This window comes from Hyperolius riggenbachi, chromosome 11, assembly GCF_040937935.1.
Source record: "Hyperolius riggenbachi isolate aHypRig1 chromosome 11, aHypRig1.pri, whole genome shotgun sequence".
Taxonomy (NCBI): domain Eukaryota; kingdom Metazoa; phylum Chordata; class Amphibia; order Anura; family Hyperoliidae; genus Hyperolius; species Hyperolius riggenbachi.
This window is the reverse complement of record NC_090656.1, coordinates 101,337,095-101,361,827: the sequence shown is the minus strand read 5'-3', so window position 1 is coordinate 101,361,827 and position 24,733 is coordinate 101,337,095. Positions and strand designations below refer to the sequence as shown.

The 24,733-nt window shown below is 44.2% G+C and overlaps 2 protein-coding genes across 2 annotated transcripts in view; one reads left to right on the top strand and one right to left on the bottom strand.

Annotated features, from left to right (window-relative positions):
• Window positions 1-14,531, bottom strand: part of MUC15 (mucin 15, cell surface associated) — a 51,458-nt gene extending 36,927 nt beyond the window's left edge. Inside the window, exon 1 of the mRNA XM_068261586.1 lies at window positions 14,451-14,531. The gene's annotated coding sequence lies outside the window, so the exon portion shown is untranslated. The remainder of the gene's footprint in view (window positions 1-14,450) is intronic.
• Window positions 1-24,733, top strand: part of ANO3 (anoctamin 3) — a 522,514-nt gene that overhangs the window by 400,367 nt on the left and 97,414 nt on the right. The gene's annotated exons all lie outside the window — the stretch shown is intronic.

The window sequence follows — 24,733 nt, the reverse complement described above, 5'->3', positions numbered from 1 at the left end:
AGCTGCGTTATTATGTGAATTGGCTGGGGAAACGCTGCACCATTATGTGAATTGTCTGGGAAAACTCTGAGCCATTATGTGAATTGTCGGGGGAAACGGTGCGCCATTATGTGAATTGTCAGCGGAAATGCTGCACCATGATGTGAATTGTCTGGGAAAACTCTGAGCCATTATGTGAATTGTCGGGGGAAAAGCTGCACCATTATGTGAATTGTCTGGGGAAAAGCTGCACCATTATGTGAATTGTCTGGGAAAACTCTGAGCCATTATGTGAATTGTCGGGGGAAACGGTGCGCCATTATGTGAATTGTCAGCGGAAATGCTGCACCATGATGTGAATTGTCTGGGAAAACTCTGAGCCATTATGTGAATTGTCCGGGGAAACGCTGCACCATTATGTGAATTGTCTGGGAAAACTCTGAGCCATTATGTGAATTGTCGGGGGAAACGCTGCGCCATTATGTGAATTGTCTGGGTAAAAGCTGCGTTATTATGTGAATTGGCTGGGGAAACGCTGTACCATTATGTGAATTGTCTGGGGAAAAGCTGCACCATTATGTGAATTGTCTGGGAAAACTCTGAGCCATTATGTGAATTGTCGGGGGAAACGGTGCGCCATTATGTGAATTGTCAGCGGAAATGCTGCACCATGATGTGAATTGTCTTGGGAAAAGCTGCGTTATGTGAATTGTCTGGGGAAACACTGCTCCATTATGTGAATTGTCTGGGAAAACGCTACCGCATTATATGTATTTTCTGGTGAAAAGCTCCCGTATTACATGTCTTGCTGACTGAAGGGTTCTGCCTGCTTTCCTGTCCCTTGTTTGTAGGTGGGGGGGGGACACATTATGTAATTAACTTTAGGGTCCGTTGCCTGTGTTTTGGGAGAAAACTAGGGCCCACTGTCTTTGCGTTACACTGTTACATTACAATTAGCTCCACCCACATCTTTTCATGGCCACACCCATCAGGGGGGGTGCGCACTTGGTCACCTCAGCCTCTGTTGGTGGCGGACCTTGTCTCGGCCCGGCCACTGTACCATAGATAGTACACAGGAAGCGGCTAGAAAGGTTCGTTTTGATAGCCAGTGTGTTGTTAAGTTCCATTTTCTATTGGTTCCTATTGCCCTGCAAAACCTTCTGTTTCAGGTCCGCAGGGAGCAACAGTCCAGAAAATTAGGGCCTGCAGCATTTTTTCGATCCGGGGAGTCACATATCCGGTAACGGTCACGTATCCGGACGGATGTGTACGGTCCCATAGATTAACATTGGATCTGTTCGCATCCATTGCTTTCTTTCAGTATACGGTCCAGTTCTGATCCGCAAAAAAACACTAATCTGAACCAGGCCTAAGGGCGATTATGAGAAGGCAGGATTCAGTGGAGAAGACCCTGATGCTGGGAAATATCAAGGGCAAAAGGAGGAGGGGACAGCAGAGAAAGAGATGGCTATATAGTATCATGGAAGCAATAAACATGAGCTCCGACAAGCTTTGAAAGGCAGTAGAGAACAGAGGAGCCTGGCATGCTGTGGTCCATGGGGTTTAAAAGAGTCGGACACAACTGAATAGCGACTAAACAACAATCTATGCAAGGAAGTACAGAGGCGCCAGTAGGATAAAAATCAATAAAAACGTTTAAAATATTAAGGCTGCGGTGGTGGACCAGCCAGCCTCAAACAGACACATGTACTGTTAGTATAAAGCAGTAACAATTTATTTAAATACTCCCAAAAAAAGTTGCAACGCGTTTCGCAGGCAAAATCCCGCTTCATCAGGCAATAGATAACAGGAGTGATACACTGAAAGAATGACAAAAAAAAATAGCAATCAGAAGGATGAGTGTGGCTACATGGTAAGTCAATAGTGTGGAACAAACAGAAATTGCAATACGGTATCTGGTGACGTGATGACCACAATTTTATACCAGTGAACACATGGAGTAAAGACAATTATATTAAATGCTTGGTGTAAAAAATGCCAGCTTATAATACATTTATATATATATTTTTACACATGAATAACTTAATGTTTTTAACATTTCCTATGGGCATCAGTTAACGTTCGTCAGACGTTAACTGACGAAGGCGTGGATACGCCGAAACGCGTCTTGACGTAACCTGCACACAGTCACCCCGAAGGGACACCTGTCATCCATTTACCATCTGGATCCTTGCTGCCGCTGGCCACTGCAGCTTCAGGTTTCGCTCCCAAGAGGGGATGTCCTTTTTTCTGGGCTATATGCCAATTTTAAATGCCTACTGTTCATACACATCTAGTAAGTGTATCTTTTATTGCGCAGTTTTTATTTTATTAAACGATATCACACTACGGAGCGCTCCTCCTGTCTTTTGCTTCCTTTTCCAGTAGTCCGCTCACAGCCGAGTGTTTGAGGAGCTGCCAGTGTGTGATCAGTCTGCGGTCCACTTTGACCTCTCACCTGCGTTAGCTCAAGATTGCACATCTTTTGTTTTTCAACATTTTAGTGCTGGCAGGTGATGTAGCTGCTGCATGGTTTTTGACAGTTGGAAACAGCTGTAAAAGCTGTTTCCCACAATGCAACAAGGTTCACAGACAGGAAACTGCCAAAAAAAGTACGTACTTTTCTTGTGGGAGGGGTTTCTCCACAATATCAGTCATACAGCGCCCCCTGATGCTCTGTTTGTGAAAAGGAATAGATTTCTCATGTAAAAGGGGGTATCAGCTACTGATTGGGATAAAGTTCAATTTTTGGTCGGAGTTTCTCTTTAAGTACAGTGTTTTTTGTTTTTGTTTTTTTTTTAAGCAGTTTATTCACCATCTCTGAATTTAAACAATAAATCAACTTTGAAAAATGACATTAACCATGTGCTCCGCGTGACCCTTGTGACCTTGCTTACACTCAATAGAACAGAATTGTGGGACCTTTTCAAATTATTTCAGCTGTGTTTGCCAACACATGTCACATCATAGGATAAAGTGTTCTACGAATCCATTTGGTGTGCTACCAGCACAGATCTAAACTGCAGGCCAAATCTTAGAAGGTTACTAATCTTAAGGTGCACATACATGCATTGATTTTCCCATTCAATCTTGTGCAGATTTGGTCACCAAACCATGATCAAATTGGATGGGGATCGATTCCCTTAAGGTCCCGTTCACACTGCATCCGTTGCCGTCCGGATTTTGGCAACGTGTGCAGGAGGCTGACACACACAGCATCAGAAAGTGCATAGACTGCACTGTCTGATGTTCACAACACAAGCATTCTGGAACAGTGCGGTCCGCGAACGCATGCTGCACGCATTTTTTACCAGTGAATGGGATCAGCCACGCAATGCATAGAAACGCAGATATCGTGCGTTCGTATGTGTTGCGTTCCGAACACATGGCCATCTGCGTTTTATGATGTGAACGTGGCCTCAATGTCCAATTAATCAACTTTTTATCGAGTTTGACCAAAAATAGTTTGAAAATATTGATCAGACTGAATTGAAAATCTAGGTTGCTTGGGGATGGGGCAAGTGCACTGGTAGATCAATGACCCATAGTGTTACATGGCATTGGGCAGTTGCGGTTTGATCAGTGGCATAACTACAAATCATGCCCCTCCCCCCTGCAAACCTTTGATGAGGCCCCCCAATGTTTTCATCCTTTCCCTTGGTAAGTTAACCCTCACAGCGATAAAACAATTGTGGACATCATAATCTTCACACCCATAGCAAGTATAACCAGGGATGGTCGTAGTCAGCCAACTTTGCTACGCTGGAACTACGCGTATTTTTACACAAATACGCTTCGCAATCTACGGCTATGTAATCACAATCTTCACTACGTTTGCATTTTGTAGACTACGTGTCAAATTACGTAAGCTTCGCATAATGCGAAGTGTAGTTGATGCGACCGCTTATGCCCTTATGCAGAAAAATTTCCGTAATAATCTTCAACCTATTTGCAAATATAAACTAATATAAGCGTACATTCCACCTTCCAAAGCGGAATTGTATGCGTATAAAAGGCCAATAATATTTCTGCGCATGCGCAATAATCCATATAGATGCAGTTACCGCACGCGTAGTTAACTTCGCAATACATACGTCAACTACGCGTAGCAGGCGAAGCTTTGCATAGCGGGACTTCGACTACGCGGAAATGCGTACGTGTAGTTCTTAAACTTCGTCTACGAACTATGATGCGTAGTTGCGTACTACGACGTGTAGATTCGCGCTGGCGTAGTTTACGAGCAACCCTGAGTATAACCACAAAACCACCTGTCCTGAAGCATGGAACCCTTTATAAGAGTTGGTGAAGTATCAGTTGGGGCCCCTTACAGCTCTGGGCCCCCCTGCGGGCATTGGGGCTGCTCCCCTCTAGTTAGTTACACCCCTGGGCAGGGCCGGATTAACCATAAGGCACTGTAGGCACGTGCCTACAGGCGCCTGATGTTGGAGAGGTGGCTCCCTCCCTCCTTCTTTATGCAGAGTCCTGACTGAGGTTCCTCTGGCTACCTAATACTAAAGGGCACTGTAACAAACGTTGGAGAAGCAGTTGCGGTGAACAGCGCTACCACTGCAGCTGCCTCCAGCTCTCTGCCTAGCAATCTATCCGTGCCTCGGGCGTTTAGCACGCCGAGGACGGGTTTGTCAGTTGCACATAAGGTTGCCTTATCGCGTGCGTACGCACACAGAAAGGACCTTTATGCGGGGAGGAGGTGCGTCAGCTGACCGGCCGGTCGGCTGACGTCAGAGGACACACTCACAGCTCCTCATTGGCTGAGAGGAGTAGGCGTGACGGAGGGGTCTCCTCTGCTTCATAAGCCAAGCTGAATCACTCCCAACTTGTCTGCTGTTGCGAATACTTGGTGTTAGCGCTCAGACCTTAGATAGTTCCAGTGTGCTTAGATCCGGGAGGAAACCGGGGATTTCACACAAGATAGGAATTGTTTGATAGCTTTAAGATTATTTCATTACTGTGTTATTATCTGTGCATGACTCTGGCTCGATCTGACTACACTTCTGCTCAGTGATTCTGTACCTCTGCCCATCTGATCTTGCTGCCGACTCTGCCTGTTTAAACCTTCTTGTCTCTGCCTTCTGATTTTGTACTGCATCTGTCTGTCTGTTGCCTACCCGATTAGTCTAACCACTCTACTCTCACCAGAGGGCCCTTGACTCTGGTGAGGGGCGCTGTACTGTTAGTACCCACCAGCTCCTCTGGTGAGGTATAGCTAAACCTATCAGTACTACTGTTGCACCAATATAATATCACTATACTTGCTATTGCGGTCACATCAGCTGTCTGATATACCTGCATTATAGGTGATTCTGCAGATTACCATATAATCAGGTATATATCTGCATTATAGGTGATACTGCAGATCACCTAATAATCAGAATTCTGGCACCTGTAGCTACCAATGATGAGCCAGGGAAGTAAGGGAAAAGTGACAGCTGGCCCAGCCAGCACATTGTGGTGCGGTTTGACGGGGGTTTGTAGGTTCATGGAGGGCGAAGTCTAGGGTGCTTGGACATCTGCGCCTATAGGTTCCTGTGATGTAAATCCGGGCCTGCCCCTGGGTTTGATCAATGTTCAGTAGATTGCCTGCTGGCATAAGAATCCGTGTGCTGTGTATGCATGGTAGGAAATGATTCCTTCAGAATTGGTTCCTTTCAGAAAGAAATGAATCATTTTGGAGCATTGGGTGGAAATCTATATGTGTATGGGCAGCTTGCACATCTCTGTGCGGGTAACACATCTCTGTGAATAACTAAGTCTGCATAGAATAAAGCCTCATACAGATGAGATGTAATCTATGCCTGAGAAAGTTGTGCCATGTCTCAGCTGAGAATCTAGCATATGTAAAGCTGCCACCCAACGTCCTGCTGGATTGCTAAAGTGATAAGCGAGTCATTATGCTTGTATTTACCTGGCTTCAGGAAGCTGCTCACCTTTGCGCCACCCCATCTTCCATTGACATTACACAGTGTCTGTACAGCATACCTGTACATAACGTTAGCTCCCTTGTGCGATTGGTAAGATGCACCGTCTGTCCCAGGAGAGGACGTCAGGATGTGTGCTCCTAATCCATTGATAGGTTTGATGCAATGAATGTGTTTGCATGTTTGCACTATGCATGTTACAGGGCCAGAGTTAGGACACCTATGTTTACCTGGGTACTTCTGTGCAGTATAGGTGACTAAGCATAAGAATGCATTCTTCTGTGAACTAAAACCCTGGCTTTTAACTTAGCTGTAGGGATAACAGTTGTGCCTGGATGAGTGAATCTGTGGGTGCATTTGTTTGAACATTTGCATGCTAGAGTGCGAAGGCTTAATAGATTTTTGCTGTTTCCTAGCCACACCCCCTTCAGCACCTCCCTTTCCTTAATAACTTATTTAATGTCCAAGCATTTTTGCTGAAAGGTGGGAGGGGGGGGGCACGTTTCAGGTGTTAAGGCAGCCAGATCCCTGCAGTGTCTTGCTGGGCATAGTGTCCCCCCTTTAGTCAGCCATTACTCACCTTCCACGCTCCAGCGATGAGCCGCAGCGGACCCCTCTGCTCCTACTGCCGCTCAGTTCCGCAAATGTTTGTGATTTCATGGGGGCAGCCATCTTTTTCATTTGGGCAGCCATCTTTTTGGTTGAAAGAAGGTGACAGGGAGCATGAGACACAGTTCAAACTGTCCTGTGTCCTGATAAACCCTCCCAGCTGCGAGCGCTAGGCTTCAAATCTCAAATTCAAAATAGAAATAAAACTAATTTGCGCCAAAACAGCAGAAGGAGAACAACAACATCAGAAATCCCATCATGCTTTGCACAGCATCAGGGGGAAAATGCCTGGGCAGTTTTCTTCTGGGCAGCTAAAAATGAGGCGTGGGTAAGAAAAACAAAGTTCTGATGCTGTGAAACTGTTAGACACACCAAGCCTTTTCAGTGCTGCTGAGTAAATTTTTAGTCTGTAGGTTCACTTTATTACTTTTTGATTTATATATTTTTCAACTTCAGAGTCACTTAAAGATACATTCTGTGTTGGTTAGATCCATCTGGGACATAGCTGCTGCTAAGCCTGTGTATGACGTAATGAGGTCAACCTTGACCCTTCATTCTTTAGCATGCAGAAACCTATGAGGGTCTGATGAGGTTCTCAGATGTCCCATTCTTGAAGCAGGGGATCAGGTTTATTAATTTAACCCAGATATTCTGTGGTACAATCACCAGACACTAGGATCACTGTGCTAACGCAAATAATGCTTCCAGACTATGGAAAAATACTGAGCTGGACTGATGTGCATGTATGGAGAGAATACAACCTTCCACACATTCATATTTTGTAAATGAAACTTCTGTGAGAAGGGCCTGTGTATTTTCTGCACAGAGAAACTCAACAGATATGGAGTTCCTTTAGATGTGCTGCGCCCATAGTGGATGTGATTTATGAAGGAGATGTGCAGTAAAGAGGGGTGGGGTAGGATAAGTTCCTGGAGAGTTGGCTATTAAATCTCTGTGTAGCATAATAGCATTTTATGGTGTCTGCATTTCTGTATCAGTGTTACTAGTTAAACAATGTGTCTTATTCTTCTATAAGCTAACCTGCAGGTTTCCACAATCAGTCTCTTCAGATCTCACCTTACTAGACACCCTACATAGGATTCCTATGAGAGAGGATGGTTTTCTACCCAGACATTTGTGTGTTTTGCCTGCTTAGTTACCATACAGTATACTGCAGCACTATGGGGCAGCCCTGAGGTCAGGAGTGCTGACTTTGGGCCCTTTTCCACCAGCGCGTTTGCGCTGGCTGAATCGCAAAAACGCAAACCGCTGCTTTTTAACATAGGAATCGCGGTAGGTCATTTCCACTACCGCAATTCGTTTTTGCCGGGAACGCGAACGCGCGGCGGAGCGATATTTGCCGCGATTTTGCTATGCAGTGCATAGCATAGCAAAATCGCGGCCGCGAACATCGGGGAATCGCCGGTAATTGCGATTCAGCAATCGCTAGCGTTCAGCGTGAACGCTAGCGATTGCTAGTGGAAAAGGGCCCTATGTGAGGTGGTCCATATTTACTCAACTTTGTGTCCAGTTTTTGATGACTGCCTTTTTTCATTTTTAGATTTTTTTGTTGTTGTTGTTCACACCATTGTTAACATAGCTTTCATACGCTTATTGTAAGCATTTATTTATCTAAAGTTTGAATATACATATGCATATAGATAGATGGATGGATGGATAGATGGATAGATGGATGGATAGATGGATAGATGGATGGATGGATAGATGGATGGATGGATAGATGGATAGATGGATGGATGGATAGATGGATAGATGGATAGATGGATAGATGGATAGATGGATAGATAGATAGATCTGTATAAAAATAGATTCATGAGGATATACAGTATTCATATACAGTTTACCCAGTTATGTATTGAACCGTGTATCTAGCTATACATCCGTTTGTCTAACTCTCTGTATTACAATCTAGATAGGCTAATGGTGCCCCTACATGGTACAAATTTTTCTTTTTTTTTTATTAGATAATTTTGTTTAATTATTCCATTATATCAAATATAAAGATTTTTCCAACATGTCAGATCAGATTTTTATTGAAAAAAAAAGATATATTCTATATTTTTTTCTTGATCGAAAAAAATAAAAAATCTTTGAAATTTTAATTTGATTCGATCGTTTCGGTCAAATAAATGGGAAAATTGAACGTGGTGCCTAACCCTAACCACTCCCTTGGTGGTGCCTAACCCTAAGACCCCCCGATGGTGCCTTACCCTAACCACCCCCCTTAGTGGTGCCTAACCCTAAGACCCCCCTGGTGGTGCCTAACCCTAAAACCCCCTGGTGGTGCATAATCCTAACACCTCCCTGGTGGTGCCTAACCCTAACTATCCCCCTATTCGTGCCTAACCCTAACCATCCCCCTGGTCATGCCTAACCCTTACCTTCCCCACTGCACAAACACCCTTAAACACATATAAACAATAATATATTTAATCCTTAAAATACTTCACTATAAATAACATGAATAGAATAATTTATATATTTGTAAAAGAATAAATAGCGTTAAAACCACGTACACATTAATAATATTATAAATAGAAAAAGGTGTATATATATATATATATATAATGGAATAGATAACCTTACAATTACGTACGCATTAACAAATCTTAAAATAACAGTAATGTTAAAAGCGATATATTAGAAAACTATAATTAACGCATTATAAGTGTAAAAAACAAAGTTAATACCAAAAGCGACATATTTCCAATAGAACAAGGTTGAAACCGATATTTAACCACTTGAGGACCGCCCCCAGCCGATGGGCGGCGGCAAAGTCCGGGCCCAAACGACCGCAATACGCCCATCGGCGGGGGCGGCTGCATGGGTGGCTATGCGGCGATCGCGTCATTCGTGACGCGATCAGCCGCCGGGGACTGGCTCCGCCCACCGCTCGTAGTAACCCGCCGGCCGTTCGGAAGCGCCGGCGGGTTACTAGCACCCGGATCGCCGCATGGAAATAGTATAATAGGCTTTGTAATGTATACAAAGCCTATTATACTGGCTGCCTCCTGCCCTGGTGGTCCCAGTGTCCGAGGGACCACCAGGGCAGGCTGCAGCCACCCTAGTCTGCACCCAAGCACACTGATTTCACCCCCCCTGCCCCCTGATCGCCCACAGCACCCCTCAGACCCCCCCCTGCCCACCCCCCAGACCACTGTTTGCACCCAGTCACCCCCCTAATCACCCATCAATCACTCCCTGTCACTATCTGTCAACGCTATTTTTTTTTTATCCCCCCCCCTGCCCACTGCCCCCTCCTGATCACCCCCCCACCCCTCAGATTCTCCCCAGACCCCCCCCCCCCCGACCCCTCCCCCCGTGTACTGTATGCATCTATCCCCCCTGATCACCTGTCAATCACCTGTCAATCACCCGTCAATCACCCGTCAATCACCAGTCAATCACCCCCTGTCTCTGCTACCCATCAATCAGCCCCTAACCTGCCCCTTGCGGGCAATCTGATCACCCACCCACACCAATAGATCGCCCGCAGATCCGACATCAGATCACCTCCCAAATCCATTGTTTACATCTATTCTCTCCTCTAAACACCCACTAATTACCCATCAATCACCTATCAATCACCACCTGTCACTGTTACCCATCAGATTAGACCCTAATCTACCCCTTGCGGGCACCCAATCACCCGCCCACACGCTCAGATTGCCCTCAAACCCCCCTTTATCAATTCGCCAGTGCAATATTTACATCTGTTATTCCCTGTAATAACCCACTGATCTCCTGTCAATCACCTATCAATCACCCCCTGTCACTGCCACCCATCAATCACCCCCTGTCACTGCCACCCATCAATCAGCCCCTAACCTGCCCCTTGCGGGCAATCTGATCACCCACCCACACCAATAGATCGCCCGCAGATCCGACATCAGATCACCTCCCAAATCCATTGTTTACATCTATTCTCTCCTCTAAACACCCACTAATTACCCATCAATCACCTATCAATTACCCCCTATCACCACCTGTCACTGTTACCCATCAGATTAGACCCTAATCTACCCCTTGCGGGCACCCAATCACCCGCCCACACGCTCAGATTGCCCTCAGACCCCCCTTTATCAATTCGCCAGTGCAATATTTACATCTGTTATTCCCTGTAATAACCCACTGATCACCTGTCAATCACCTATCAATCACCCCCTGTCACTGCCACCCATCAATCACCCCCTGTCACTGCCACCCATCAATCAGCCCCTAACCTGCCCCTTGCGGGCAATCTGATCACCCACCCACACCAATAGATCGCCCGCAGATCCGACATCAGATCACCTCCCAAGTGCAGTGTTTACATCTCTTCTCTCCTCTAAACACCCACTAATTACCCATCAATCACCCCCTATCACCACCTGTCACGGTTACCCATCAGATTAGACCCTAATCTGCCCCTTGCGGGCACCCAATCACCCGCCCACACCTCAGAACGTCCTCAGACCCCAGCCCTGATCACCTCGCTAGTGCATTGCTTGCATCTATTTCCCCCCTCTAATCACACCTTGAGACACCCATCAATCACCTCCTGTCACCCCCTAGCACACCTACCCATCAGATCAGGCCCTAATTTGCCCCGTGTGGGCTCCTGATCACTCGGCCAAACCCTCAGGTCCCCCTCAGACCCCCTTCCGATCACCTCCCCAGTGCATTGATTGCATCTATTTTCCCCTCTAACCGCCCCCTGAGACACCCATCAATCACCTCCTGTCACCCCCTAGCACTCCTATCCATCAGATCAGGCCCAAAACATCCTGTCATCTAAGAGGCCACCCTGCTTATGACCGGTTCCACAAAATTTGCCCCCTCATAGACCACCTGTCATCAAAATTTGCAGATGCTTATACCCCTGATCAGTCATTTTGAGAAATTTGGTTTCCAGACTACTCACAGTTTTGGGCCCGTAAAATGCCAGGGCAGTATAGGAACCCCACAAGTGACCCCATTTTAGAAAGAAGACACCCCAAGGTATTCTGTTAGGTGTATGATGAGTTCATAGAAGATTTTATTTTTTGTCACAAGTTAGCGGAAATTGATATGTATTGTTTTTTTTTTCACAAAGTGTCATTTTCCGCTAACTTGTGACAAAAAAAAATCTTCTATGAACTCACCATACTCCTAACAGAATACCTTGGGGTGTCTTCTTTCTAAAATGGGGTCACTTGTGGGGTTCCTATACTGCCCTGGCATTTAAGGGGCCCTAAACCGTGAGCAGTAGTCTAGAATCCAAAGGCCTCAAAATGACCTGTGAATAGGACGTTAGGCCCCTTAGCGCACCTAGGTTGCAAAAAAGTGTCACACATGTGGTATCGCCGTACTCAGAAGAAGTAGTATATTGTGTTTTGGGGTGTATTTTTACACATACCCATGCTGGGTGGGAGAAATCTCTCTGTAAAAGGACAATTGTGTGTAAAAAAAAATCAAACAATTGTCATTTACAGAGATATTTCTCCCACCCAGCATGGGTATGTGTAAAAATACACCCCAAAACACATTATACTACTTCTCCTGAGTACGGCGGTACCACATGTGTGGCACTTTTTTGCACCCTAAGTGCGCTAAGAGGCCCAAAGTCCAATGAGTACCTTTAGGATTTCACAGGTCATTTTGCGACATTTGGTTTCAAGACTACTCCTCACGGTTTAGGGCCCCTAAAATGCCAGGGCAGTATAGGAACCCCACAAATGACCCCATTTTAGAAAGAAGACACCCCAAGGTATTCCGTTAGGAGTATGGTGAGTTCATAGAAGATTTTATTTTTTGTCATAAGTTAGCGGAAAATGACACTTTGTGAAAAAAAACAATTAAAATCAATTTCCGCTAACTTGTGACAAAAAAAAAAATCTTCTATGAACTCACCATCCTCCTAACGGAATACCTTGGGGTGTCTTCTTTCTAAAATGGGGTAATTTGTGGGGTTCCTATACTGTCCTGGCATTTTAGGGGCCCTAAACCGCGAGGAGTAGTCTTGAAACGAAATTTCTCAAAATGACCTGTGAAATCCTAAAGGTACTCATTGAACTTTGGGCCCCTTAGCGCAGTTAGGGTGCAAAAAAGTGCCACACATGTGGTATCGCCGTACTCAGGAGAAGTAGTATAATGTGTTTTGGGGTGTATTTTTCCACATACCCATGCTGAGTGGCAGAAATATCTCTATAAATAGACAATTGTGTGTAAAAAAAAATAAAACAATTGTCATTTATGGAGATATTTCTCCCACCCAGCATGGGTATGTGTAAAAATACACCCCAAAACACATTATACTACTTCTCCTGAGTACGGCAATACCACATGTGTGGCACTTTTTTGCAGCCTAACTGCGCTAAGGGGCCAAAAGTCCAATGAGCATCTTTAGGCTTTACAGGGGTGCTTACAATTAGGCACCCCCCAAAATGCCAGGACAGTGAACACACCCCACAAATGACCCCATTTTGGAAAGTAGACACTTCAAGGTATTCAGAGAGGAGCATAGTGAGTCCGTGGCAGATTTCATTTTTTTTTGTTGCAAGTTAGAAGAAATGGAAACTTTTTTTTTTTCTTTTTTTTGTCAGAAAGTGTCATTTTCCGCTAACTTGTGACAAAAAATAAAATCTTCTATGAACTCACCATGCCTCTCACTGAATACTTTGGGATGTCTTCTTTCCAAAATGGGGTCATTTGGGGGGTATTTGTACTATCCTGGAATTTTAGCCCCTCATGAAACCTGACAGGTGCGCAGAAAAGTCAGAGATGCTTGAAAATGGGAAAATTCACTTTTGGCACCATAGTTTGTAAACGCTATAACTTTTACCCAAACCAATAAATATACACTGAATGGGGTTTTTTTTATCAAAAACATGTTTGTCCACATTTTTCGCGCTGCATGTATACAGAAATTTTACTTTATTTGAAAAATGTCAGCACAGAAAGTTAAAAAAATCATTTTTTTGCCAAAATTCATGTCTTTTTTGATGAATATAATAAAAAGTAAAACTCGCAGGAGCAATCAAATAGCATCAAAAGAAAGCTGTATTAGTGACAAGAAAAGGAGGTAAAATTCATTTAGGTGGTAGGTTGTATGACCGAGCATTAAACCGTGAAAGCTGCAGTGGTCTGAATGGAGAAAAAGGCTCTGGTCCTTAAGGGGCGAAAAGACTGTGGTCCTGAAGTGGTTAAGCATTATACGTATGAAAACGAATTTTAAATGATAAAATAAGTGTCAACGATAATTTACTTGTTACAGCCCTGAAAGCGAAATTTAAAAACGGAAAAATAAGTAAAAGCTTTTATAAGTGAAATTTAAAAACAAAAAAATAAGTAAACCACAAAGTTAAAACGAACTTGTAAACAGTATTTGTAACAAACCTTATTCTGTAAACGAAAACTTTTGTTAACACGATCCCTGCATCCGCTATTTCTCGGGCGCCCTTTTTTCCTGTCGGGCTACTACCAATAGCTGATATTTTGCATTGCAGTTTATGGCGGCGCCCTTTTTGTCCATTTGTCATATGTGCCCTTTTTTTTACTTCCCCCCCCCCCCCCTTATCCACGGTCTACCACATTTAACAAAAGACTCAAATTACAAACAGACTCAACTAACAAACCATCTCCCAGATGGTTAGTGTGTGTGTATATATATATATATTATCATAGTAGTGGCATTCTGTGCTCTGACCCCTCATATATATTTTGAGATTTCAACGTATATTAATTTATATGATGTATTTATATTGTATATTGCATATATTTTTTTCCTCGAAAATGCACTTTTAACACACACTCCTTTGTCCACATATGGCTAGTGGAGTCTGTAGTTTTAAGTCACTTTGTCCTTTGAATTAGGAAAAGGACAGCGATCACAGCTGTATGTGCCTCTATTTGCATCTTCATAGTAATAATAAATATGTGCCTTACCTCGCTGAAAGGCGCCCGGTGATTGCAGTGAAGCAGGTGCAGTGCTCCGCATGGAAAGCAGGTGAATGACTGAGAAGCAGCAGTTGTGGAACACAAGGTGAGGCAATAATTAGGTGGGGCCAGGTTTCCCTGAGTGTAATAATGCACCTGAGAACCAGCCAAACCTGATTCTTTGATTATTCAGATGTGCCTGTGCTATACTGCCAACTTTTTTTAGGTTCTTCACTGTTGCAAACTCATTACAATCTCATTCTACGTCATGGATGACTTCAACGTTTCTCTGCAGCCTGAAGTCACACTCTTTTGTAGGGCTATTTTTAAGTAACTGACTTCTGATCTCACAGTTCCCATAGTAACTGTTTCTGTTGTTTTGAAAATAACTTTTTGTGTGTGTGTGTGTCAAAAAAGGATGAAAGAATTATTAGTTTAAATAAAAAGTATTGTATTATCATGAATCTACACTGAACTGGAGTCAGTAGTGAAGTTTTACCCTCCTGGAATACATGTTTGTCCTGTTATTGAATTGAAATGTTTTTGATAGCTATGTGCACTCCAGCTGTTTGCGAGATGGAAGGACCCCACAATAGTTGTCTGCTTCGCAGCCTGACTTCAGTGTCCTGGGTGTATCTGTAGCCATAATGACTTTTATGTTTCTCAGGAGTAGGGGTTTATTTTGTTACTAGTCAGTTCACTGCCCTTTTAATTACTTTTGTGATTTCTCCCTGTAGCTACTTAAAGTGTACCTGTAGTGACAAATTGAGGTAGACATGTGTATGTATAGTGCCAAGTATACAAATAAATAAGGTGTGTACTGGAGCACGCCATACTGATTTTTCCTGGCTCGGTTTCATGTCCCCTGTCTCTACCAACCCCCCATGTATGGTATGGTCCAGGAGCTGCCAGTACAGAAACTGAGGAGGACAATTGTGGGAGCATGTCATAGGTAAGGTGACAGTGGTGGGTGGACAATGAGTAGACATGACCCTCCTGCAGCCTTTGTTTGTTTTGTCTCAGTGTTCCTGTAACATTGAAAGTTGAAAAAAGTCTACAGACTCGCCATCCAAGAGGGTGAATAAGCCCACCACTTTCGATCAAATATCAGTTTTGGATGGACAGGTTCTCAGTAAAACACATAGGGCTTGATTCACTAAACCGTGATAACTCAAATATCACACCTTATCAAAGATATCACAGCTTATCAAAGTTAACACGCCTTATCAGATTATCATAGCGAGCGAGCGATATGAACCCGCAGGAGCTCAGGGTAGGACGAGTGCCATTGCCAATTAGCAGGCATAAGTTCATAGCGCTTGCTATGCTACTCTGATAAGGCATGTTAACTTTGATAAGGTGTGATATTTGTTTAGTGAATCAAGCTCATAGTTTGCAATAATGCACCTTAAAGAGAATATGTATTGTTAAAATCGCACAAAAGTAATCTTACCAGTGCGTTAGGGGACATCTCCTATTCCCATCTGTCACAATTTCGCCACTCCTCGCTACATTAAAAGTTGTCAAAAACAGTTTCAAAAAGTTTTTTTATAAACAAACAAAATGGCCACCAAAACAGGAAGTAGGTTGATGTACAGTATGTCCACACATAGAAAATACATCCATACACAAGCAGGCTGTATACAGCCTTCCTTTTGAATCTCAAGAGATCATTTGTGTGTTTACCTTCTGTCCCCTGCAGCTCTCATGCACTGAAGAGTAACAGGCTTCCTGCTGACAGCTCTGCCTGTGCCTGTGTTTGTAATTCCTCAGTATGGGCTGGTGCACACCGAGCGGCTTTTTGGGCGTTTTCAGATCCGCTTGCGGCTGCGGATCTGCTTGGTCAATGTATCTCAATGGGGTGGTGCACACCAGAGCGGCAGGCGTTTTGCAGAAACGAAAAATGCCTGGGTGAGGCATTTTTTGGATTTCGGATGCGTTTCTGCCTCAATGTTAAGTATAGGAAAAACGCAAACCGCTCTGAAAAACGGCACTTTAGAGCGGTTTTGCAGGCGTTTTTGTTACAGAAGCTGTTCAGTAACAGCTTTACTGTAACAATATATGAAAGCTACTATACTGAAAACCGCAGCAGCAATCCGCAAAACGCTAGCAAAACGCCTCATAAAAATAAAAAAAAGCGTTTAAAAATCTGCTAGCGTTTTGCGGATCTGCTAGCGGGTTTTGGTGTGCACCAGCCCTATGTGTCAGCCAGCTCCTTTCACAGCCTAAGGCCTAGTGCACACCGAGCGGTTTTTGGAGCGATCCGCCGGCCGCATCCGCCTGGAAAAACGCTTGGCTAATGTATTGCAATGGGATGGTGCACGCCGGCGGTTTGAGGTTTTTGCCAAGCCGCAAACGCGCCTCCTGCTGCGCGTTTGCGGTTTTCGGAAGCGTTTCGTCCTCAATGTAAAGTATAGGAAAAACGCAAACCGCTCTGAAAAACGCTACTTCAGAGCGGTTTGCCAGGCGTTTTTGTTACAGAAGCTGTTCATTAAAAGCTTTTACTGTAACAATATGTGTAATCTGCTACCCAAAAACGCACCCAAAACCGCTAGGTGTGTTTAGAAAACGTCTCTAAACATACCTAGAATCGCTCTGAAATCAGCTCCAAAAACCGCTAGCGTTTTGTGGATCTGCTAGCGGTTTTGGTGTGCACTGGGCCTTACAGAGGAGGATTTTTATACAGCTCTCTTTCACTGATAAGTAGAGACGCTGCTGGCTTATATAAATAACACACACACACTGGAGTGTGCATAGAGGGGTGTGCATAACAGATCAGCACGGAAGAGTTGGCAGCCTTCCAGACACAGGACAACAAGTCTGACAGGGGAAAGATACATTGATTTATTACAGAGACAGTGATAGTAGAAAGTGCTGCAGTAAGCCAGAGCACATTAGAATAGGTTTAGGAAGTTGTAGGATGGTAGAACAAAGCATGAAATTTTTGTTACAGAGTCTCTTTAAAGAGACTCTGTAACATTAAAAAGATCCCCTGGGGGGTACTCACCTCGGGTGGGGGAAGCCTCCGGATCCTAATGAGGCTTCCCACGCCGTCCTCTGTCCCACGGTGGTCTCGCTGCAGCCCTCCGAACAGTCGGCGACTGTGCCGACTGTCAGTTCAATATTTACCTTTGCTGGCTCCAGCGGGGGCGCTGTGGCGACTTTCGGCATGGAAATAGACGGAAATACCCGATCTCCGTCGGGTCCGCTCTACTGCGCAGGCGCCGGAAACTTGCACCTGCGCAGTAGAGCAGACCCGACGGCGATCGGGTATTTCCGCCTACTTCGGCGCCGACAGCCGTGAGAGCGCCTGCGCAGGAGCCAGGAAGGTAAATATTACGTCACCGCTGCACGGAGGGCTGCAGCGAGACCCCTGACGGATGGAGGACGGCGTGGGAAGCCTCATTAGGATCCGGAGGCTTCCCCCACCCGAGGTGAGTACCCCCCAGGGGCCGTTTTGTCGTTACAGTTCCTCTTTAAAGAAGGACAAATGATATGTTAATAATTTATAAAATTAATTAAAAAAAAACCAACAACATTATTTACATTATTTGGCACAATAAATGTACTATACTTTGTAACACCTTTTCCTGTGTCCAACGCCTGGAACCATGGGAAATATTTTTATTTTCTTTATATCCATCCTGGGTGAGTGTATTTTGAGCTCACATCTGTATGAAAAGTGCGATCACCCAAAAATTGCTCCAAAATCACACAAAAAAAAGCAGAAACATTGCAATTGCAGAAAGATCTGCTTCATCCTACTCGGGCATAGGTCACTATGGATTTGAAAAGGTACATTCGCCTGAATATGCAATTATACAGATGGAGGAATGATTTATATATAGTTTAATCAAATCTGATTTTTTTAAAATGTGTTTAAAATCTGTGTTTCATCCAGATTGAATGCTGTTCTAAATGTAAATCATAGATGTGTTGTTTAGTTCACACTCTGGCTGGTAAACAAAACCACCATTAACAACATAAAGGGAAAAGGAAACTGGAAAGGCCAGCTGTAGTAATACCATCTACTATGAATGGATAGAAACCTCTCCAGCCTGTAAGCTAGAGTGTATTGATTTCATGGTCTTTTGTTTAACTACTGAAGAGACTTTTGTGTAACTCTTCCATAGTATAGGACTGCATTTGTATAATTTTTTCCACCCACAACTACCTGGAAGATAAACTCATGTTTAGGCTGCTCATACGGTGGAAAGTGATTTGATTTTTCCAAGTATGGATTGAATGCCTTTGTAAATAAAAATAGACTTAAACTGAGTTGTATGTATGAATGTTCTTCCTAAATGAGAATCAGACTAGAAAATTGTTGCAATTTTTAATGTGATTTAATCATACATTTACCAGTTGTTTGTTATGTTCAGCACTATTGTTAAGTTTTGTACAGCTTCATTGCTAGCCTGCAGGCTAGTGATGAGTTATTTTGCTATGGAGGGGGGAGGAGTGTAGACACAGCACAAGAATGAGTTGCATGAAGCTGGCAGGGCGAGCAGGAGAGACAGCTGAGATAATCTACCAGTTTGATCTCTTGCTGACACATTAAAGGGAAGGTTCAGGGAGGGAGGTAAAAAAATAAAAATCAATATCCACTTACCTGGGGCTTCCTCCAGCCTCCAGAACTACTGCTCCTGCGCAGTACAGCCCGGCGGACGTCCGATGACGTCAGCGCGCCCGCGTGGGACGCAGAAGTGCCAGGCCTTGGAGCGCAGCAGAGCCCAACCTGGCAGCCGGCCTGGCCACCAGAGACCACCGGGAGCCTGCGGAGCGGCGGTGAGGGCACCTCCTGCCTGCCACGGGCTGGAGGAAGCCCCAGGTAAGTGGATATTGATTTTTATTTTTTTATCTCCCTCCCTGAACCTTCCCTTTAAGGGGAGTCAGGGGGCCTCAGCAGAAGGGGCCCTAGCCGGCTGCTTGAGCCCAAAAAGATCTTGTGTGTAGTGATGAGTGTAATGACATAATTACAAGTATGCAAAATGTTGCGTGATTCGCTATTACGGCGGTAATAAAAAAATTCGAATTACGAAATTGTATAATTCCAATTGTTTTTCATAATTACAATTGTTTCTGTAATGGAAACTAATCGGAATTTTGTGTTTAACGCGGACGTTCGGTCGTTGTCAAAATTGTGTTCCAGTCCAGAGCCTCCTGATAAATGTAACTGCTTGCCGACCACGTCATGCTGATGGGTGTGGCCGCAGCGGCAGAGGATATTCCGTGCAGGGTGCGCGCGCATCTGCTGCTCGGGGGGCGGAGCTCCACCCCGCCTTCAGTCTCCGAGCGGCGGGAGACTGTTAGATGGCGAAACTGCCGTCTATTAACATGTACAGCGCTGCGATCAGCAGCAGTGCTGTACTGGGGACAGCCATGTGACACGGCTGTCCCTCTGGGGCCCATGAGAGCGATCGGCTCTCATAGGCAGAAGTCTATGACAGCCGATCGCCATTATTGGCTGGCTGGGGGGTGGGAGGGGTTAAAAAAATAATAATAATAAAATAGTAAAAAAAAATACAAAAATATTAACATATTTATTTTAAAAAATAAACACGGGGAGGGGGGGGGGATCAGACCCCACCCAACAGGAAGCTCTGTTGGTGGGGGGAAAAGGGGGGGGGGAATCACTTGTGTGCTGTGTTGTGCGGCCCCGTGGCCAATTTTGATAAAAATTGCCTGGTCTTTAGGGGGTTTACCTGTGGTCCTCAAGTGGTTAAAATGTCAGCTCGTGCAGGGACCCTAGCATTATCAGGTATTGCAAGGCCCAAAACCAAGTGTCTCAGCATGGCCGCTAAGTGCACCCTAAGGCCACATACACACATCAGACCATAGTCTTTTGAAAATGAAAGATCACAGACCAATTTTACCCCCTTCCATGTACAGGGCCGGCCTTAGGTTTCACAGCGCCCTGAGCGAAACCTGATTTTTGTGCCCCCCCCCCCCCCCCCTTCATCCTCTTCGCACGTGGGTGCACACACACACAGGCCCATATGCAATTCACCTTTTCTCCAGAGATATCTCCTAGGACAGTGGTTCCCAACCTGTATGATGTCATGACACGTCACATATGTATAATAGAAAAAATACTATTAATAACCACGAATGGATGGAAAGAGTGCATTATCCTGAATACACTTAAAAATTAAAGCTAGAACCTTTCAAGAATATGAATAAAACAATCAGTGGGACAGTTAGCCGCCGCCCCCCCTCCATTTAGAATGATAGCACAGTACCGACAATTTGCACCACGCGTTATAGCCGCAGTGCGCCCCCCCCCCCCCCCAAAAGCCCTCACATTCAGTATAGGTAGGTAGCCAGGTATAGGTGCCCCCAGTATAGGATCTCATGTGTAGGTGCCCTCAATATAGGTTGCCAAGCTTAGGTGCCCCCAGTATAGGTAGCCAGGTGTTTGTGCCCTCAGTAAAGATAGCCAGCTATAGGCGCCCCCAGTATAGGAAGTCAGGTGTAGGTGCCCCTAGTATAGGTAGCCAGCTATAGGCGCCCCCTTGGAAGCCGGCGCCCTGAGCGACCGCTCTGGTCGCTCAGGTCAAAGGCCGGCTATGTCCATGTAGTATGAGAGCCATACCTTCACAGTCTTTTCTATGGAGCTGAACTCCCCATCAGAAAAAAATCTTTGCAAGATGCTGCACACACAGATGCTGTACAGACACAAAAGATCACTATCTGCAAAAGATCTGTTCCTGCCAAAGATCCGTTCCTGCAAATTGCATTCATAGTCTATGAGATCTGCAGATCATCATACACACCTTGTTTAACTGACATTTATCTGCAGATCAGACAATCATCTGTAGATCTGAAAATCCATCCTGGTGGATCTGATCTGCAGATGAATGTCTGTTAAACAAGGTGTGTATGATGATCTGCAGATATCATAGATGATGAATGCATTTTGCAGGAACAGATCTTTTGCAGATACTGATCTTTTGAATGTCTACAGCATCTTTGTGTGCAGCATCTTGCAAAGATTTCTGTCTGATGGGGAGTTCAGCTCCATAGAATAGACTGTGTAGGTATGGCTCTCATACTACATGGAAGGGGGTAAAATTGGTCTGTGATCTTTCATTTTCCAAAGACTATGGTCTGATGTGTGTACGAGCCTTTACAAAGAGCACCTGTCTTAGAAGTGGCTGCAGGTAGAGAATCATGATACATTTAAAGTGACAGCACGTGCAAGGACCTTTGCATTATCAGATATTGCAAGGTTCATAACCAAGAGTCTCAGCATGCATGGCCGCTAAGTGCACCCTGACAAAGAAAACCTGTCTTAGGCCTAGTGCACACCAGAGCGGTTCGGCTGCGTTTTGCGATCCGCTTGTGGCTGCGGATACGCTTGGGTAATGTATTTCAATGGGCAGGTGCACACCAGAGCGGGAGGCGTTTTGCAGAAACGCATACTCCTGGGCTGCTGCAGATTTTGGATTGCGGAGGCGTTTCTGCCTCCAATGTAAAGTATAGGAAAAATGCAAACCGCTCTGAAAAACGGCAGTTCAGAGCGGTTTTGCAGGTGTTTTTGTTACAGAAGCTGTTCAGTAACAGCTTTACTGTAACAATATATGAAATCTACTACACCAAAAACGCTTCCCAAAACCACAAAATGCTAGGTGAAACGCTACAGAAAAATAAGAAAAAGCATTTCAAAATCTGCTAGCATTTTGCGGATCTGCTAGCGGTTTTTGGTGTGCACCAGGCCTTAGAGCCTCCTGATAAATTTAAAGCGGCAGCACATGCAGGGCCCTTTGCATTATCAGCAGATGCAATCAAATGAGTGACTTTACTGAGTTTAGTAATTACTTAAACTTGTATAATTATTATTAGAAATGAAATTATGTCCATTTCTTAATTAAAATAATTTTGTTTGTATTGAAAACACGAAATTACAAAGTTTTGCATTTAACGCGAATTTGCGACAAAACATACAATTATACAACGGAAATTAAGCTTACGGAATTCTGAATTACGGTTTGTGTGGCAATTATGAAATTACAAATTCTAGGCGTATCGGCAAAATTTGCATCCGTAATTACGGAAATGCGAAATTACACAAATTTCAGCTCAACACTACTTATGTGCAAGGTGCCTCCTAATTGTTCTTATCTTACCATATTTTATAAGTCTCTACTTGTGTTTCCTCCTTCCAAATCAGTATGCCCAAAACATCTTCTGGCTTCTGTTTTCTCAAATATACCCAGGCAGTAACAAGTTGGTACAGCTCATACACTGAATATCGCATAACGTCCCGGTCTACCAAACCTTATCAAGAAAAAGACAGGGTGTAAGAGATTAAAGAGGAACTTCAGCCTAAACAAACATACTGTCATTAAGTTACATTAGTTATGTTGATTAAAATAGATAGGCAATATAATCTCTTGCCCACCCTGTTTTAAAAGAACAGGCAATTTCATGAGGGCAGCCATCTTTTTGGTTGAAAGGCAGTGACAGGGAGCATGAGACACAGTTCCAACAGTCCTGTGTGCTGATCACCCCTCCCAGTTGCTAGACAACGTGAATAACAACATAGGAAATCCCATCATGCTTTGCACAGCATCAGGGAAAAAAAGCCCGGGCAGTTTTCTTTGATGGGTGGAGTTTAGCTAAAAATGCAGCTAAAAATTATGCTTTGGTAAGAAAAACAAAGTTCTGATGCTGTGAAACTGTTAAAGAAACACCAAGCCTTTTCAGTTCTGCTGAGTAGATTTTTAGTCTGGAGGTTCACTTTAACATTGGATACAATCAGTAATCCCAAATATAAAGTTCAACACTGTGCATTTGCGCCTATACTGCATTAGGCATACATAATGCTCCACATACACAACACATGTGGGTACCACTGTATAGATACTACTCTCCTATTTATGGTTCTGAGAGTTCTGGGGGGATGGTAAAGCCCTTCCTTGCCGCAAACAACTCACTGATGCGTCCTCCACAGTGTGTATTCAACTAACCTGGCATCCATTACCTTGGCACACAAAGCAGCCTTCAATAGTGTAGAACATGTAAAACTATTATTCCTTTAAAAGCCTTTAGATGAAACTTTCAAGACCCATGGGTTCATTGAACATGTTAGACAGGTGCTCCCCATTAACAGTCACCGTGTGCAGTCTGTCCTGATTTTGCTCAACGTTAATCTGTTGAACAGCTCATTCATTGCCACTCCTTTTGGAAACAAATATGCACAGGAGCAGATAATATCCAGCTTCTGGTGAACAGAGGCGTATCTAGGGAAAACAGCACCTATGGCAAACACTGATATCCACCCCCGGGGAAAGAAGTGCACCCTCCAAATATTTAGTTTCAGCTGAATTGGTTGGGTCCAATTGACGTGAAGCATGGCACATAAGAATTGAGTATCGTAATAGGTCAGCCTATACATATCCCAAAAATAACAGGCAGCTTGTCGCCCCAAAAGATGTAACAAGGCAGCAGAATGTCCACCAGATAAAAACTAAAATCTGTATGGAGAACACCAGGAATTCTACGGAGCAGTGCCCCCAGTAAGTGGTGCCTATGGCACATGCTATACCTGTACCCCTGTAGATATGCCTCTGCTGGTGAATCATGGTCATGTGTTTCTTTCCTCTTTTTCTATTCTGTCTACTGGCATGTCTCTTATTATTTCTGTGGAGCTCAAACTCAAAGCAGAAGAAAACCTGCTGAATATTTAACACATTCAGCCACACAAAACTGTTTATCAATGTTCACACCAGCAGTACCTGCAACCCATTCAGCAGATAGATGAAACAGAACTAAGACCAATTGGTGATAATAACAAATAGGTACAGTAAAATAGGTAGGCTAATTTAAAGTGGTGGGCTTGGACAGCTTGACTACTAAATTGCGAGGGGAACCGTAGAGAAGTCTTGAAGTCGTTAATGGGAAGAGGTTATAAGTGAAGAATGTCCTTGTTGGATCACTGGAGAAGCAGAGAGGTTAATTAGGGTCATATTACATACAAGATCAGAAATGTAATTGGGACAGGAGCAAAGGAGTGATTTAAAGGCAAATCAGAAAGTCTGAAATAGATTCTGCCATGAAATAAAGTCTGGCTGCAGCATTCATGATAGATTGTAGTTGCAAGATTCGAGTGAGTGGAATACCAGTAGAGATGGCCCGAATCTCCGATTTTCGGTTCGCAAGCCTCCGCAATAGACTTCAATACGGAAGCGAACTTTGAAAACTAGAAACACTTATGCTGGCCAGAAAAGTGATGGAAAAGATGTTTCAGGAGGCTAACACTTGGAGGGGGGCATGGCGGAGTGGTATAG